This window comes from Brassica napus, unplaced genomic scaffold (assembly GCF_020379485.1).
Source record: "Brassica napus cultivar Da-Ae unplaced genomic scaffold, Da-Ae ScsIHWf_2995;HRSCAF=3782, whole genome shotgun sequence".
NCBI lineage: Eukaryota > Viridiplantae > Streptophyta > Magnoliopsida > Brassicales > Brassicaceae > Brassica > Brassica napus.
In genome coordinates this window covers 3,209-17,500 of record NW_026016243.1, presented here as the reverse complement: position 1 = coordinate 17,500, position 14,292 = coordinate 3,209, and the positions used below count along the sequence as shown (strand labels likewise).

General features: G+C 30.8%; 1 non-coding gene across 1 annotated transcript; it reads right to left on the bottom strand.

The window, feature by feature from the left end:
• Positions 1–13,988: 13,988 nt before the first annotated feature.
• Positions 13,989–14,061, bottom strand: TRNAT-UGU. Its single transcript has one exon. It is a non-coding gene; the product is annotated as a tRNA-Thr (tRNA).
• Between the last annotated feature and the right edge of the window lie 231 nt (positions 14,062–14,292).

Below are 14,292 nucleotides of genomic sequence, written 5' to 3'. Positions count from 1 at the left end.
ATAGAAAGTTCTTGTATTAAGTCCAAAATTTTCAACAGTAATAAAAGTTTGATTTCTTACATTATTACTAATTTTATATGTTTTATTGCCAAAAAAAGAAGCTCTTTTCGTATTATTCATTGTTAATAATGGTACTAACCCAAAATTCCTATTAAGTTTTTTATCTTCTTCTTTACCCCATAAAGAAATTGAATAGAAGGAGCTACTTTTTTTTCCCTATAATTTATAAAATAAGTGTTTAAATGGCCTTCAAAAGTAAGTAAATAAATCCGAAACATATAAAATGCGGTTAATCCCGCTGTTGAACAAGCTATTATTGCAAAAATTGGCGAAAATAACAAACTATCATTAAGAATTTCATCTTTAGACCAAAAACAAGCAAGGGGGGGAATACCACAAAGTGAGAGTGTTCCTACTAAAAAGGCAGTTTTTGTAATCGGCACATGTTTTGTCAAACCACCCATAAGAATCATATTCTGACTTTTATCAGGAGAATAGCCAACTATAGCTTCCATTGAATGAATAATGGATCCAGATCCTAAAAACAACAAAGCTTTCGAATAAGCATGAGTAATCAAATGAAATAAAGCGGATCTATAACCCCATACCTAGAGCTAACATCATATAACCCAGTTGAGACATTGTAGAATAGGCTAAACCTCTCTTAATATCTTTTTGAGCAAGAGCTAAAGTGGCTCCTAAGAGTACTGTTATTATACCTATCAAAGATATTATATACATTATAGAAGGGATAACTATAAAAAGAGGAAGAAGACGAGCTACAAGAAAAATTCCCGCTGCTACCATAGTAGCAGCATGTATAAGAGCCGAAATAGGAGTAGGGCCCTCCATGGCATCCGGCAACCATACATGAAGAGGAAATTGTGCAGATTTAGCAATAGGACCCACAAATAATAGAAATGCACACAAAGTAAGGAATAAGAGATTTATTCTATTATTTAATATTAAATTATTGAATATTTCGAACAAATCTTGAAATTCGAAACTGCCAGTTATCCAATAAAGACCTAAAATTCCTAATAATAAACCAAAATCCCCTACACGATTGGTTACAAAAGCTTTTTGACAGGCATTCGCTGCAATAGGTCGTGTGAACCAAAAACCTATTAATAAATACGAACACATTCCAACTAATTCCCAAAAAAATAAACTTGGATCAAATTAGAACTAGTAACTAATCCTAACATTGAAGTATTAAAAAAACCCATATAAGCAAAAAACCTCAGATATCCTTGATCATGAGACATATAATTATCACTATAAATCAGAACCAAAATTCCAACAGTTGTAATTAATATTGACATAATAGAAGTAAGTGGATCAATAAAGTAACCGAACTCAAAAGAAAATTCATTATTTATGGTCCAAGACCATACATTTTGATGAATGCAACTTAGAAAAATTTGTTGAATAGATAGATAGAGCGAAAAGATCATAACTATACTTAACAAAAAAATACTCAGAAACGTCCACATACGTCGAAGGTTTTTTGTTGCTGTCGGAAAAAGTAGAAGTCCAGCTCCGAGTAAAATAGGTACTGGAAGTGGAATGAATGAAAGGGATGATCCATGAATATTGATATGTATGTTCCATAAAATAAAAACCCTTTTTATTTTATTCTTAAATTTATTATTTCTTATTCACTGGTTTGTATATATATATATTTTTTTCAAAGGGGATAATAAAAAAGCGCATTTTTTCAAACTTAAATAGAAATTTTTTCGAATTAGTATAATCCTTCATAAACCTTTGAAAAGAAATATTTCAAATCAAAAAATTAGAAGTTATTAACTAATATTACTAAGTTACTGTAAAAAAACGATTTGTCTTTTTTTTTTTCTACTAAAAAAAATTTTGATTTTATGCAGATACAGAAAAAGTGAATTATAATTCCGTATTACAATAATTTATATACATATATTAAGAATAGAACAAAGATTTACACGACAAAAAAATACTTAATATTAAGTATAAAAAAAAGTTATTTGGGTTTGATTATTTAGAATTATTATTGAATTATGGAATTTAGTGATTGTCTTCCAGTACACTAAGTGAGCTTTTTTTTTTCAAGAAATATTATTATAATCGATATTTTTTTTTACATATGAAGTGAAGAAATTTAATAAAATTTTTTCTAATATAATCTAAATCTATCAGTATAGATTAATTAAATGAGCACTCTTATACGGATTTAAAACGTTAAATACAAAAATTTTTCAAGAAAAAGGGAAAAAATAGTTGGGTTTTAAACTTTTGAATGTCTGTTTTGTTTGAAAAATAATATATAATAAAATTTGAAAGAAAAAATTACTCAATATGGAGTACGAAAGAATAGAATAATAAATGTCTTTGACATCCAATTATACCACTGAAAAACTTTTTTCATTTTTGAATGGCAGTTCCAAAAAACGTACTTCTATCTCGAAAAAGCGTATTCGTAAAAAAATTTGGAAAAGGAAGGGATATTGGACATCGTTGAAAGCTTTTTCCTTAGGGAAATCGCTTTCTACAGGTAATTCAAAAAGTTTTTTTGTACAACAAAATAAATAAAAACACTAGAATCATTAGAATTAGCCTAACGTAAAAACCAATTTTTTAGAATACATATAAATTAAAAAAATCTATAGGAACCAAAAAAAAAAAAAAGATAATATATATATATACGAAATATACGAAAGATTCCTATTGATTTTGTAAAAAAGGGGGGGTTATTACTTTCCCCATCAATAAAAAATAAATAAAGATCTTGTATTTCCTCTTAACTAGGAAATACAAGATCTTTTAGCGAAATCAACAGGTTCTTTAAATTAATTTAAGTCAAAATTTTTCACTTTATACCTTTAGGAATTATTATTTCTCTTAATTCTTATATTCTTTACTTGGAATCAAAGTTATAAAAGTATCTATCCACGATTAAGTGAATATTAGATACTAATAAGTAATAATATATGATATTTTTTTTAAGCGATCAAAAAATATTATGTTTGTACAATATAAAAAGATGCATGAAAGATATTTTTGACAATTGTTGTTTTTCATTTTTCTTGAGCAACTTAGGCAAATTTTAGTTAAAATTTCTAAGGATTTTGGAGAAGTTTTAATTTTTAGAAAAAGCATTTTTTTAGTAATAAAATCAATTTTAAATTCCATTAAATTAGCTTCTTTATTTAAAATTTGAATCTCGACGATTGAGTAAAAACTTGTTAGTATTATTTTGAACAAGTTGCCGCTATGGTGAAATTGGTAGACACGCTGCTCTTAGGAAGCAGTGCTAGAGCATCTCGGTTCGAGTCCGAGTAGCGGCATAAGATCTTATAAAAGAGATATTATAAGTTTTATAATCAAATTAATACCCGACTTGTTTTCTAAAATCGGGTAAAACCTAGTATTAATTTATTAATTTTTAACAAATTTTTTATGATTTTTTCAATTTTAGAGCATATATTAACTCATATATCTTTTTCGGTCGTTTCAATTGTACTACTAATTTATTTTTTAACTTTATTAGTTAATTTAGATGAAATCATAGGATTTTTTGATTCATCAGATAAAGGAATCGTAATTACGTTTTTTGGTATAACAGGATTATTATTTACGCGTTGGATTTATTCAGGACATTTTCCATTAAGCAATTTATATGAATCATTAATTTTTCTTTCATGGGCTTTTGCAATTATTCATATAGTTTCCTATTTTAATAAAAAAAAAAAATCACTTAAACGCAATAACTGCGCCAAGTGCTATTTTTATTCAGGGTTTTGCTACTTCAGGTCTTTTAAACAACATGCCTCAGTCTGCAATATTAGTACCAGCTCTCCAGTCCCAGTGGTTAATGATGCACGTAAGTATGATGATATTAGGCTATGGCGCTCTGTTATGCGGATCATTATTATCAATAGCTCTTCTAGTCATTACATTTCGCAAGGTCGGATCTACTTTTTGGAAAAAGAATATGAAAAATAAAATGTTATTAAATGAATTATTTTCTTTTGATGTACTTTACTACATAAATGAAAGAAATTCTATTTTACTACAACAAAATTAATTTTAGTTTTTCTAGAAATTATTATAGGTATCAATTGATTGAACAATTAGATTATTGGAGTTTTCGTATTATTAGTCTCGGATTTATCTTTTTAACCGTCGGCATTCTTTCAGGAGCTGTATGGGCTAATGAAACATGGGGTTCATATTGGAATTGGGATCCGAAAGAAACCTGGGCATTTATTACTTGGACCATCTTCGCAATTTATTTACATATTAAAACAAATAGGAATGCTCGAGGTATAAATTCTGCAATTGTGGCTTCGCTAGGTTTTCTTTTAATTTGGATATGCTATTTTGGCGTCAATCTTTTAGGAATAGGTTTACATAGTTATGGTTCATTTACATCGAATTAACTAAAACATTAACAAAAAAAGAAAAGAATCCAAATAAAAAAAATAGCATCTATATATAACTTCATCTAAGTTAAGAAATCTAATTTAGTTTTAGTAGTAAATCATCAAGAACCTTTTGAATCAAGTAGTACAATGATTCAAAAGGTTCTCACAATACAAAAAGCAAAGACTTCTTATTATAATTCAATTTAATGTTTTTTTTTATTTCCTGAAAACTATCCATAAAAATAATTAGATAAAATGGATTCGACCTTGTCACTTGCTAATGAGAGCACAAAATCAGGATAAATCCCAATACCAATTATGGGTAGAAGAATAGAGATTGAAAGAAATAACTCTCGGGGTCCAGAATCAAAAAAAGAAAAGTTTTTGGCATTAATTAACTTGTATCCATAGAACATTTGACGTGACATAGATAATAAATATATAGGAGTTAATATCATTCCAATTGCCATTACAAAAATAATTAAAATTTTTGAAATTAAGAAATATTTTTGGCTGGTAATTATTCCAAAAAAAACGATTAATTCGGCAACAAAACCACTCATGCCCGGTAATGCAAGGGAAGCCATCGATAAGATAGTGAACATTGTAAATATCTTTGGAATGGAGATAGCCATTCCACCCATTTCATCAAGATAAACAAGCCGGATTCTATCATAACTAGTTCCTGCCAAGAAAAAAAGTGCAGCGCCAATAAATCCATGAGAGATTATTTGTAAAATAGCTCCATTAAGCCCAGGATCCGTTATAGAACCAATACCTATAATTATAAAACCCATATGAGATACAGAAGAATAGGCTATTCTCTTTTTTAAATTACGTTGACCGGGAGATGTTGAAGCTGCATAAATTATTTGGATTGTACCGACTACCATCAACCAAGGAGAAAACATAGAATGAGCGTGAGGTAATAATTCCATATTGATTCGAACCAATCCATATGCTCCCATTTTTAATAAGATTCCAGCGAGAAGCATACAGGTACTGTAATGTGCCTCGCCGTGGGTGTCAGGTAACCAAGTATGTAAAGGTATAATCGGTGATTTGACGGCAAAAGCAATAAGAAATCCAATATAAAAGAGTATTTCGAGTGTGACCGGATAGGCTTGATTCCCTAATAGTTCTAAATTTAATGTTGGTTCGTTCGAACCATATAAACTTATACCTAAAACTCCTATTAATAAAAAAATAGAACTTCCTGCAGTGTATAAAATAAATTTTGTAGCTGAATACAAACGTTTCTTTCCACCCCACATGGATAAAAGGAGATAAACGGGAATTAATTCTAATTCCCACATGATGAAAAAAGTAAAATATCCCGAGAAGAAAACGATCCTATTTGGCCGCTGTACATTGCTAACATCAGGAAATAGAATAATCGGGAATCCCGAGTAACTGGAAAAGCCGCTAAAGTAGCTAAAGTAGTAATAAATCCGGTCAGTAAAATCGTTCCTATAGAAAGTCCATCTATTCCCAGTCTCCAATAAAAATCAAAAAGATTGATCCATTTATAATCTTCGGACAGTTGAATTAATGGATCGTCCAGTTTAAAATTATAACAAAAAGCGTAAGTCGTTAGAAGAAGTTCTAAGATACAAATGCATATAGTATACCACTTATTAACTTTATTTCCCCTATGCGGGAGAAATAACATTAATGAACCGGCAGATATTGGAAAAACAACAATTATTGTTAACCAAGGAAAATCATTCGTGGTAAAGACAAGATACACCAGGTCCAAAGAACGCGTACTCAAAAAAATATATAAATAAAAAAATATAATTGAACTTTTTTGAGTACGAGTACTTGTCAATAAAAAAAATAAAATGTATTCCAAATTTATTCAAATCAGGTTTTCGGTAACGTATTAATAAGCTAGACCCATGCTTCGAGTTGTTTCATGCCATAAATAAACTCGAACGCTCAAAAAATCCGTTGGACAGGCAGATTCACATCTCTTACAACCAACACAATCCTCGGTTCTTGGGGCAGAAGCTATTTGCTTAGCTTTACATCCATCCCAAGGTATCATTTCTAATACGTCTGTAGGACATGCTCGGACACACTGAGTACATCCTATACAGGTATCATAAATTTTTACTGAATGTGACATAGGATCTATAGTTTTTTTAATGTCATAAATTTTCAATCTAGTAAACTTATAACTAAATGATATATTAAATTAAAATACTAGATGAAGCAATGATTTCTTTTAATAGAATTTTTTAATGAATTCTGGCTCAATTGGTAAAAAATGGGGCTAAAATACTTTGATTTCTTAAATTTTCACAAATTTAATCTAGTAAGTCATAACCTATCATATATGCAAATTTAAACCTATAATTTTTTGATTTATGCTACTTATTTAATAAGGTCGATTGGTTGATGCGAGTTGATTTTCTGTTACGATAAATTGACGAGACTATAGCTAATCCAATAGCTGCTTCAGCGGCTGCAATTGCTATAACAAAAATGCAGAAAATATCCCCTTTTAGTTGGGAATTATCAAAAAAATCAGCAAATGTTACGAGATTCATATTAACTGCATTGAGTATAAGTTCAAGGCACATAAGAGCCCTAACCATATTTCGACTCGTGATCAATCCATAAAGACCAATCAAAAATAAATAGGCACTCAAAACAAGTACATGTTCGAGTATCATTGAGCAACTCCTTATCAATTTTGATTCATTATCAATATGAATAATAAAAACAATTCACCGGATTCAATCAACTAGAATATAACAACAAAGTACGAATAAAAACTATATTAGGGAAAAAATTTCAAATATATATAAAATATAAAAATTTATATTTAAAAAATGAAATAGTATTCAATCAAATTGAATGAACGGAAAAAAATATCATAACATACACAAACACAAAGTTTTCTTTGGTCTTTACTAATTGGAACCTTTTTTATTGACGAGCCACAGAAATTGCACCTATCAAAGCAACTAAAAGAATTATTGAAATGAGTTCAAATGGAAGAAAAAAATCTGTTGATAAATGAATTCCTATTTGTTGACTATTACTTATTAAATCTTGTTCTAAAATCTGGTTTAATCTTGTAGTCCAAATAACCCCGTACCATGACGTATCGAGAATAGTAGAAATTAATGAAAAAAGAATAGTTGTACAAACCACTGAAGTAATCCCATTCCCAACAGTCCACAGATTGAAATCTATGGAATATTCGGAATCATTCATGAACATCACAGCAAATATGATTAAAACATTTATGGCTCCCACGTAAATAAGGAGTTGTGCAGCAGCTACAAAATGGGAATTTGCTAGAATATACAATAAAGATATACAAACAAGAACAAATCCTAAGGAAAAGGCTGAAAATATTGGGTTAGGAAGTAATACCACTCCCAGACCTCCTACTAGAAGACCAGATCCCAGAAAAACTAAAAGAAAATCATGTATTTTTCCAGGCAAATCCATTATATTATTAAAAAAGAAAAAATAGAAATCCTTTTCATGACCTTATTAATTTAACCGGGGAATTTTTTTTTAATATGTTTCTAATAGAGTGAAATTAGAATCTAATGAATATTAATTGATGTAGATACAATTATTAGACAGTTTCGCTTTTTTATTCTAATATTTTCAACCTATCTATTTCAAGCAAGATAATAATTACGAAAATATTATATTAAAAGGATGAGCCTTAATACTTAATATTATTCTATAAATACAAGTTTTTAATTAAATTCTTTATATAATATAATTCAACAGTTTTGCATTCTTTTTTTAATAAAATTAATGGGTTTACCCATTTTTTTTGAGGTGAATTCAAAATTGTTCGAATAGTATAATCGTCAATTACTGACATTGGTAAACGCCCCAAAGCGATTTGATTATAATTCAACTCGTGACGATCATAAGTTGAAAACTCATATTCTTCAGTCATTGACAAACAATTTGTTGGACAATACTCAACACAATTACCACAAAATATACAAATTCCAAAATCAATACTGTAATTAAGCAATCGTTTTTTTCGAATATTAGTTTCCAATTTCCAATCAACAACCGGCAGATCTATAGGACATACTCGAACACATACTTCACAAGCAATGCATTTATCAAATTCGAAATGGATTCGACCGCGGAAACGTTCTGATGTTATTAATTTTTCATAGGGATATTGAATAGTTACAGGTAAACGATTTGTGTGGGATAAGGTAATCATGAAACCCTGACCAATATACCTTGCAGCTCGTAGGGTTTGTTGACCATAATTCATGAACCCGGTTATCATAGGAAGCATATTGTAATTATCTATGAATAATTTGATCTTTGTTTCTTTCTCTTGTTTAAAACAAGTAATGAATATCTTGGATTGATTTTCAATTTAGAGTGAAAAGAGTTGGAAAGAAGTTGTTAATAATAGATTACCAAGGGAAATCGGTAAAAGAAATTTCCATCCAAGATTTAATAGTTGATCCATTCTTAGCCTAGGTAAAGTCCATCTGGTTGCGATAGAAATGAACAAGAACAAATAAGTTTTAGCTAATGTAATAAAGATACCAATTGTTGTTCCAAAAATTTGATCCTTTTCAAATAGCTCCAGCATAGATATATACGGAATAGAAATATTCCAACCGCCTAAGTATAGAACTGTTACAAATAATGAGGAAATTAATAGATTTAGATAAGAAGCAACATAAAATAAACCAAATTTGATACCGGAATATTCAGTTTGATAACCTGCTATTAATTCTTCTTCCCGCTTCTGGTAAATCAAAAGGTAACCTCTCGCATTCTGCTAGGGAAGAAATTAGAAAAATGATAAAACCTATAGGTTGACGCCACAAATTCCATCCCCAAAAACCATATTTTGATTGTGCCTCAACTATATCAACTGTACTTAAACTGTTAGATAATCCTAGTCGGTGATAACATTACTATTCTCACCGCTATTACAAAACCGTACATGAGGTTTTCGCCTCATACGGCTCCTCGGGGGCCGTAAATAAATATAAGGACCAGATTAGTATTATTTAGATGGATATGATGTGTTCTAAAATGGATTAAATAGAAATATATCTGGGGTCCCGAATTATACCAATGGAATTCTGTCTGCTCAAATTCTAAAACTAAAAAACGCGCTTCGGAATTCATCTCATCCTTTACAATTTTAATTTCTATTTGTTGAGTAATAACTTAATCCTTTAATAAAGCACCCCTTGTAAAACTAAACCTAGGTTTTTCAGCCCGTCGTGTTTTTCAATTACGAAAAAGAATTAAACATCCTATTAGTTTCTTATTCATGATAGAAATTCTATTTTATTTTCGAAATCTATAAAAAAAATATACTTGTTTCGTTCCTATTCTTCTTTCTTTCTTTTTTAGAAAAAAAGTAGGTGGACTTAAAAAAAAATAAAGGATTATTTCGTTTCTGATAGTCATTACATTTATCGGTGGATGGGAGCATACTCTGAATCGGAATCTTGGGGAGTACTGCCTGATAATTTCTACAAATTTCAAGCCCCAATTAACCTTCTTTTTTGTTATCTTATGTTATGCATAAATATCCTTTTCAATTTGGTTAATCTCTATTACAATTCTTTGTGTATTTTGGTGTTTCTAACCATCCACGCGTTTTTACCTAATTGCCGATCACTTTGTAATATGTATATGTATAGTAATTTATATAACTGATAGTGAAAACGTCATACGGTTAATATTTTTTTTAACCCGCTTCAAGCCCGGCTGACTAATCAACCAACCTTGGGGTAAAGCGATTCTTACGCTTACGTTTATTTCCATTTAACCTTTGTACATAGGAAATGAGACTTAATTTTTCTTTTTACTGCTAATTTCTGAGCAGTTTTTTTTCACTCATATATAACTATCAAATTCAAATTCCTTTTATTAAGATAAACCCGAAAGATAATATATATATTCCGTTTTTTTTTTCATTTTTTTTTTATCTAGAAGAAACGGAATAAACCTTTCTGTTTCAACGAATCGCACGTAGAGATATTGATAAAACACATAGAGTTAATGGTATTTCATAACTAATCGCTTGAGCAGCAGCTCGCAGACCACCTAAAAAAGAATATTTATTATTTGATCCATATCCTGACATAAGAAGTCCGATCGGAGCAACACTTGAGATGGCAATCCATAAAAAAATACCGATATTGAGATCCGCTAAAACAAGGTGATTGCTAAAAGGAATTACTGAATAACTTAGTAAAATAGAGATAACTGCTATAGATGGTCCAATACTAAATAAAGGAGTATTTCCTCTAGATGGACGAAGATCTTCTTTGAAAAGTAGTTTTGTCCCGTCGGCTAAAGCTTGAAGAATTCCTAACGGGCCGGCGTATTCAGGTCCAATACGTTGTTGTATCCCTGCAGATATTTCTCTTTCTAACCACACAATTACTAGTACACCAGTTATGATTCCCAATACAAGAGAAAATATAGGGACAAATATCCATATGAGTCCATAGACCTCTTTTAAAGATTCCAATCTAAGAAAAGAATTTATTGTTTGTACTTCTGTTGCATAAATTATCATTTTAACGATCAACTTCTCCCATAATTATATCTATGCTACCGAGTATCGTCATAATATCAGCCAATTTCATTCTTTTAACTAGTTCAGGAAGAATTTGCAAATTAATAAAACCCGGCGGTCGGATTTTCCATCTCCAAGGAAAACCACTTTGATCTCCTATGAGAAAAATTCCCAATTCCCCTTTTGGAGCTTCAACTCTTACGTAAAGTTCTTGTTTCGATAATTCAAAAGTAGGGGAAGGTTTTTTACTAATGAATCGATATTCAAAATCATTCCACTCTGGATTCCTTTTTTTATCAAAGCCTCTGCTTTCTAAATTTTCATAGGGACCCCCCGGAAGTCCTTCCAGAGCCTGTTGAATAATTTTGATGGATTCTGTCATTTCGCTAAGTCGTACTAAATAACGAGCTAATGAATCTCCTTGTTTTTGCCACTGAATTTCCCATTCAAATTCATCGTAAGACTCATAACGATCAACTTTACGAAGATCCCATGGTTTCCGGATGCGCGTAACATTGGTCCGGATAAACCCCAATTTATTGCTTCTTCCCCACCAATAATCCCAACGCCTTCAACTCGTTCTAAAAAAATAGGATTTCGTGTAATAAGTTTTTGATATTCAACAACCTCTGTTAAAAAATAATCACAAAAATCCAAGCATTTATCTATCCAACCATAAGGTAAATCCGCCGCTATTCCTCCAATACGAAAAAAATTATGCATCATTCTCATACCGGTGGCAGCTTCGAATAGATCATATACAAATTCTCGTTCTCTGAAAATATAGAAAAAGGGAGTCTGTGCCCCAATATCTGCCATAAAAGGGCCAAGCCATAACAGATGAGAAGCTATACGACTCAATTCTAGCATAATTACTCTGATATAGCTGGCTCTTTTAGGAACTTGAATATTTCCTAATTGTTCGGGTCCGTTTACTGTTATTGCTTCTGTAAACATAGTAGCTAAATAATCCCACCGCGTTACATAAGGTAAATATTGTATTGATTGCTCGGTTTTCTGCAATTTTTCCATTCCTCTGTGTAATAACCCAATATGGGTTCACAATCAACACATCCTCACCGTCTAGAGTAACAATTAAGCGAAGAACACCGTGCATGGATGGGTGGTGAGGTCCCATATTGACTATCATAAGATCTTTTCCTGTAACTGGTCTCTTCATAGTTTTTCCTTGATTCGTTCTGGTATGAATTAGATTGCTGAAAAAGAAGTTTATTCAAAAATTCAAGATCTAAAAAATTAACTAATTCACAATTTTGGAATTTAACGAGTTTTTAATTCCCGAATATTCACTGATTAATTAATTCTTTATAACGTACTCTATTTTTTTTTGACAAATAAGCCAGCATCGTTTTCGTTTTCAATTTTGTAACCTCTTATCAATAAAATTTTCCATTTATGTGCGATCTTCGCTATCTTATTAAACCCTACTATAACTCTTTTTTATTTCCTTTTCTTTTCTTTTGTGAGAAAATTTTTTTCATAAACAAGGATTTTTTTTTATGAACTAACATAAAGCGGACTCGTTTTCAAATAAAAAAAATTCTATCTACTTCCAATTTTTCTGATCAAAAAAGGTACTATCAACCATATGCTCAAAAAACGATGAATAACTACCTCGCTATTCACCCAGTACTCCAGTCATAACCTGATGTCGGAGAGATGGCCGAGTGGTTGAAGCGTAACATTGGAACTGTTATGTAGACTTTTGTTTACCGAGGGTCGAATCCCTCTCTTTTCAGTACTTTCAACTAAATAACCAATCTTACGTGATGACACAACGTATCAAATCAAATAAAAAAAATAGATATAAAATCTACATTTCTTTGCTATGAAAATGCTGGAAGAGCAAACCAGGGATCCAAACCTCCCTACCAATCTATGATACATGAATAGGAAAAAGATTCCCCGACAAAATCCCTTACCTTGTCCCTTTTTAGTTTTAATCAAAAAGCGGGCAAAGGGGCTTGTCCGAACTCTTGTTTTTAGTGATTTTTTTTTACTTCACTTAGGTTTTTTAAGTCTGCGAGGAGTAATATTCTACGACAAGCAATTCATTTATTTTCAAACCGACGCATTTATCTATTATTTGATTGACTAACCCTTCATATTGGAATGTGTGAAGGAGTCAGATGGTTGGCAATTCCTCGGGGGCAGATGACTCAAGAAGATTTTTGAACCAAAGTTCTAGAGTTTTGTTCATCCTTCACTGTAATATATCCTCGGGGTTTGCATCGATAACTTGGTATATCAACTATACGACCATTAACTAAAATATGCCTGGTTAACTAATTGGCGCGCTTGAGGAATAGTCAAAGCCATACCAACCACCGAAAAAGGATGTTATCCAAACGCATTTCAAGTAATTGTAATAAAACTTGACCCGTTGACCCCTTAGCTTTTCCGGCGATACGAACATATTTAAGTAATTGGCGTTCTGTAAGACCATAATGAAAACGCAATTTTTGTTTTTCTTCTAAACGAATACGATATTGAGATTTTTTTCCGGAGCGTGATTGGTTTCTAAGATCGCTTCCTGCCCTAGGCCTTTTACTAGTTAGTCCCGGTAAAGCCCCCAGACGGCGTATTTTTTTAAAACGAGGCCCTCGGTAACGTGACATAAAGACTCCTTTTTTTATTGAAATTGTACAAAAACTAAACAAAATTAAAACTGAACTAAATGATAATGATAAATAACGTAAAATCCACTCCAATAAACTATTGGAATACAAAGAGTCAGAAGATATATTCTCTCAATATACAGATTTTTTTATTGTATATACAATATATATAAATCAATAAATCACAAAAATTTTCCTTTATTTTCTTCATTTATTTTGCCAAGATCTAACCCTTTTACCCAATATATATTCCTATATGGAAGTTTATATGACATAATATAAATGGCGTGGTAACTCTTGGAAAAAGGTGAAAGAAGTCTTTTCAATCTTATTTTTTTTGAAAGTACATTAAAAATCATGTAAAAAAATGAAAAAATATGTAAAAGCCGGCTATCGGAATCGAACCGATGACCATCGCATTACAAATGCGATGCTCTAACCTCTGAGCTAAGCGGGCTCAACTAAAATAGTGTATACAAATTCACTAAACTACTAGATCGTATTAATTACTATTCTATTCATATTTTTCCTTATCTATTAGAATTCATCATATTTTCGATATTCTAGAACAGAATATAGCTCAAATAAATAGTGACTATCATTAAATAAATAAACAAAACCTTAATGAATTAATATATATAGCAATATATCGACTTTCTAATTTTGATTTCATGAGTTTCTAAATAAG